Raw genomic sequence first — 5,890 nt, 5'->3', positions numbered from 1 at the left:
GAATAGGACTGGTCATCTGTCTCTGAATCCTACTCTGAGGAGCTATCCGTAACCAGCGAGATATGCACTTCATCAGATAGCATAGTCTGCTCTGAAGACCTTGTTTTCACTCCAGAATTTTCCATTACCGTGTCAAATGGCTGATGCACACGAAGAGTAGTTGAATGTACTAATATTGTTGACAAATGTAATACGAAACGAAAAAAAGGATGGCCTGATATAATTCACATATAAGATGGCTGGCTAAGCAGGATGGCATTGCAAAATTCACATATATGATGCCTAGCTAAACAAGATGGCATTGCATAATTCACATAAACGATGAATAAACTAAACAAATGGCATTCACACAAAGCATGTCTATACTAAGCAGTTGACATATTTGATGTATAAAGTAAGCAATGCAAGGCACCATATGCATGATATAACCAACATCAGCATGCCAAGTTAGAGCGAAGACCTCATGGGGTAAATAGGAGTGGTCTTCTTCTTCTGAATCCCCCTCAGAACAGTTATCTTCCTCTTGATTACGATCCGAAATGGGTGGAGGGGGGCTGCCTTTGCGCCCACCATGGAGCGACGTCTGCATGAAATTTTATTGCCACGCAAGGCTCGTCTCTTTTGCTCTACATGTTCAGTTCCATTGTGTACAATAACTGACATGCATAGGAATAACACATAGTGAGATTATGTAAGGAGTGCATGCACAAATCCAGAGTGATGTTAGAAAACTGTGGATAGACCCAAAACCAATGATAGCAGGCAGATAATAGCTTTAGTTAAAAATTACAGATAATGGCTCCTTTAATGTTTGTTTGCACCCAACATGAAACTCATAGTAGACACCCGAGATTAACCAGAGAGTAGACAGATAGTACTGATTGCTGCCCCAATATGTACCCCACAACCATTTAAAAACTCAAGTTTCAGCATAAGTTTGGACCTGACTCGGAGTCTAATAGGTGAACACGACGATAAAGTAGCATGTCATCATATTAGGCGATGCATAATGTAAGCAGACACGAAAGAGGGCGACCTCTCTTGCGGACCCGTGTAGTCGTCAACGTCATCTGCTCAGTTGATGATGGTAATGCAGTTGTCGTGGCTGCCGGCGATGGGGAAGAATATCTGAGGCGGCGAAAGACAGTCTGGAGAGCGGATCCCTGCTATGGTGAACCCTTCCGTCGTTGGAGCAGCTGAGCTGGGTGGAACACAGCACCGCAAGAGCAGGACAAACCACACAAGGTGTTCTTTGACACATATCTGTAACAGAAGTAATTGTGTAAGGGCTTGTTTGAATTTGAGGATTCTAACAATGTAGGGATAGGAAATAGACAGGAATAGGATAGGAATGCACGTGCAAAACAGAGATTTTAAAACACAGGATTTCTGCCAATCTGGATGTTTGGTTCACAAGAATTGGAAGATCACAGGATGCAAAGAAGCATGGTGAGATTAAGTCAAACCACAAGAAGTGTACAACCTCTTTGGGGAAGCCATGTCGATCTCAGCGTGATTGGGTTGGCTAGTGAGGATGCTCCGGCTGACTTGGCTGTCAGAGGAGGGGAAGAAGATCTTAGGCGTCTGGAGATGGAGCCCGAGGTACAACTCCGTTGTGATGGAGGGTTTCGTTGTTGGAGCAGCTCCGGTGAGTTGTACGACGCTGAGGCTGATGCAGGACAAGAGAGACAACGTTAACCTGAGTGGAATTCTAATAGCATCTCCAATAGATGACGTAAAATACATAACAACAAAGTGCTAGATGTATACATCAGTCGCTCATCTCTGAACTTAACTGTCGAAACTGAATTTAACTGTCAAAACTGAACTTAACTGTCGAAACTAAATTTTGCTGTCGAAACTGAACGCACTAGAGGTGAGGCTACACGTCAGTCGACTGACTTTTTCATCTCTGGTTAGTCGATTTTGCAGCCGTTGGATACGAAATCAAGGGCCTGCAGTTCATCTTCAACCTCCACCCCCCTGAGCCGCCAGCCACCACCGGCCAAACAGCCGCCCCCCGCCGCCCGCAGCCGGCGATGCGCCGCCCCGCCCGCCCCGAAAACACTCCCCGCCGCCGGTCCGCCGCCCCGGCCATCCCTCTGGGCCCCCCGTGCCGAGCTTTTTCTCCGGCGATCCCCACGCCACCGCCCCACCACCGCCGGCGACCACCGCCCCCACCCTGAACCCTAAGATAGATAGTGGGGTACTTCTCCGGCGAGACCCCTCCCCACTGCGGCTGGTTCTTCCTTAACTCCGGCGAGCCACCCCCCCAACCCCTGAAAATCGACTGACCAAAAGTCGATTCAGTCGACTGAAGTACAGCTAAATCAGAGTAGCATCGCAAGCAAGAGCAAGAGCGAGAGCAGCAGCGCGAGCAAGAGCAAGAGCAAGAGCAAGAGCAGACCAGGCAGGGGACCGAGAGTAAGAGCAGAGCAGCAGCGCGAGCGAGAGCTAAAGTACCAGCAGCTCCTACTAATGGGGACGTCGCCGCCGAGGGAGCGACGCCATGGAGGAAGTGGCCGTCGACGCCGTGGTGGATGGAGCCGCGCCGTGTCGGCTCGGGACCGAGCGCCGGCAGCACCGTGAGATCGAATCAAGAAGAAAATGCGGCGATTAGTGTACAACCTCTTTGGTGGCGCTGATTAGGCCGCAGCTTCATCCGAGGAAACAGTGATGCTGATGCTCTTCCAGTGGTGCAGGTGAAGACGGCGGTGTGGGAATGGAGGTGGCGCGAAAGGCGAGGGGAACATCGGGGCAGCTCCTTGGAGGTGTAGGACGGGGTGGCTGAACTGGTGGGATGACCAGATCGATGACGGATCCTCATCCGGTACGGTGGATGAGGGACGTCGAGGTGTTGCTGTGGACGACGTCGTCGGGGAAGAGGCTCCGGCTGGGTGGCGGACGGAGGAGGGTGTGGGGCTTCACGGATTTTCCCGGCCTTGGTGTACGAATGGGTGGGGCGTATGGGATGGGAATGGGGCACCATGGCTTAGGGACGCGCTTGTCCGAAATTTGGGGTAAGTTACGAAAGTACCCCCACCGATTTGAGGCAGTTCTTTTGGTTCAGGGGTATCATGGGCATTTCGCGTGTCGGGATTTCACAGGAGGTGGGAGTTTTTGCGCGCGTTGTAATTTTGGAATAGCAAGGCGCGGGTTGAGATGGAGGGAGTTGTCGGAGCACAACGAGACAAAGATATATCTTAAATATTTCGGGCTAACAAGGCGCGGGTTGAAGAGGCGGGAGTTTCGCAGCACGATAGACAGAGACGCTAGCTTGAAATTTCGGCATAACAAGGCGCGGCTTGAAATTTCGGGAGAACAAGCTTAACGTGTACCCAAAAGAAAAAAAGACAATTTAGACTAGTATGATATACTGCGTACAATGTGTTTAACATGCACAACACACACACAGACACCATTTAGACTAAGGTACACGTGCATTGCACGCATGAGATTTGGCAACCAAATTATGAATAAATACCACATTATAGCATGTAAGCTTTGAGTCATATATGCATGCTGTAGATGTTCGTTTAATTCTTATAGTTCATTTCATTCAAAATCATCAAGTTTTTATAAGAAAGCTAATCTATTTTAAGATTCATGGAATTGTGCGTTGTAAGGCATAAAGTAAAAAACAAATCATGGAGAAAAACATTTGGGCAATTCTGATACGGAAGATTCTAGAACAAAGAAGAAGTGCTTGTGTTTTGAGGTTTGTGCATTATGCTTAAGTGCAACCATAGAGTCTTCTAGATTGTACATGTGGCAAAATCTGGTCGAATCAAGATGATATCCAACGGCCAGTAGTGCTCAAATTTGATAGCTCTACACCATCGGATTGGCCTCATCCAACGACCATCTTTCAAAGTTAAAGTTATCCACACACTACATAAAAAATATATAATATAATATATATATATATATATATGGGTATAGATATAGATATGTGATGCGAAAGTCACCATCATCTCCAATTAGAATAGTGTGTCCATGCACAGATGCAATGTGGCCAAACGATGTCTGCCATCGGTATCTCAAATTCAAACCAGTCTGACCTTGTTCAATGTGTATACATTGCAACATGCTCATTTCCAAACCACACTGCGCAGATATCCGTTATATTCATGCATGCATGGGTTTCAAACATCATGATCTCTTATTCAAATATTTGAATTCAACTTTACATTGATTATGACCTCACCTAGTCTTTTACACCCACACATTGGTCTTGTCTTTATAATTGTACCACTAACTTTCTCTCGTGCATGCATGCACACACACTACCAGTCGGCATTATCCATCACACACATGCAATCTTTTTCTTTAGGTCGGTCTCCCATGAAGGTACACACACACACACATCCCCCTCTCCATCATATCGGGCATTCTTTATCTCTCACGTGCATGCGCAATGATCGATGTTCTATGTGTGTGTGTATATAGCTAGGTCTTTCATAGATTTCCACATAAACCGACCAATCTATATATCTAGTGAGGTCTCACCCTCTTTCCCACGTCCACATTGATCAATCTATACCTCTCTATATAGGATTACATCTATAGCTAATACACCCACATTAATTATATATCCAACGCCCCACTCTCATCATCCATGCCTTCCGCTTCATCTCTTAGACGCGCGCACAATGGCGAAGACAGGGGCAGCAAGGGCCCTGTCCCCCTAACATCACTATATATCAAGGCTAATATGAATGTGATCATTAGACAATTGCTGGTAAAAATGGTTTAAGTTGATGAATTGGCCCTCCTCGTAAAGGATTAGCAATGCTTGGCCCCCTAGCTCATGGGACATTTTTCATGGCCCCGCCACTGCGCGCAACAGCGCACATTCTCACCCCCTCTCTCTAAATATCGATCTCGCAGTTGTGCACTCCTTCATAGTCTCCCTCCACTCGGCCCCTCGCACCATCTTCTAGCCCCCCACCGGATTTTGCCACATGTACAATCTAGCAGACTCCATGGTTGAACTTAAGCATAATGCACAAATCTCAAAACAACAGTGGTTCTCCTTTGTTCTAGAATCTTCCATATCATAACTGCCCAAACTTTTTTTCTAGTTGAATTGCCATTATTTGTTTTTACTTTATGCTTTACAACGCACAATTCCATGAATCATAAAATAGATTAAGGGCTTCTTTGATTCAAAGGATTCTCGAAGGAGTTTTGGAGGATTCTAATCCTTAGGAATTTTTCCTATCTTGGTTGTTTGGTTCGTAGGATTGTAAAGCATAGGAATTTTTCCATATGATTAATTTGCACTAGATTTCATAGGAAACATCCCATCCACTCAAACCTCTTTGAAAGAATTCTGCGTTTTCGCTATGCACAATCAAACACTCATACCATCTTGTAGGATTCAAGCTGACATTCCACTCTAATCCCATGTTCTTCCTATTCCCGTGTTTTGGAAATCCTACGAATCAAAGAGGCCCTAGGTTTTTTATAAAAACTAATTGATTTTGAATGAGATGAACTATAAGAATTAAACAAAGGTCTACATCAGGCATATATGACTCAGAGCTTACATGCTACAGTGTGGTATTTATTCATAATTTGGTTGCAAAATCTGACGCGTGCAATGCACGTGTAACTTACTAGTACTTCGAGTATGAGCAAAACACAATGGCACACTACACAGTGTCTCTCTTACAGTTCATGAAGCCACGTGGCACATGTGGAGGCGTTGTCGCGACATGCTTGTCTGGATTGATCACAGTGACGTGCTGCTGGTTCCAGAAGAATGTACTCGTCCTCCCTGAGCCGCACTGGCGGTACATGCACGAAGCGAAGATGTGCACGCACGCCACGCACGCACACGCGGGGCGGACACAATTTTGTACCAAGATCCACCCCATGTGATAAT

The sequence above is a fragment of the Triticum aestivum genome, chromosome 2D, assembly GCF_018294505.1.
Source record: "Triticum aestivum cultivar Chinese Spring chromosome 2D, IWGSC CS RefSeq v2.1, whole genome shotgun sequence".
Classification (NCBI taxonomy): Eukaryota; Viridiplantae; Streptophyta; class Magnoliopsida; order Poales; family Poaceae; genus Triticum; species Triticum aestivum.
This window is presented reverse-complemented; position numbering follows the sequence as displayed.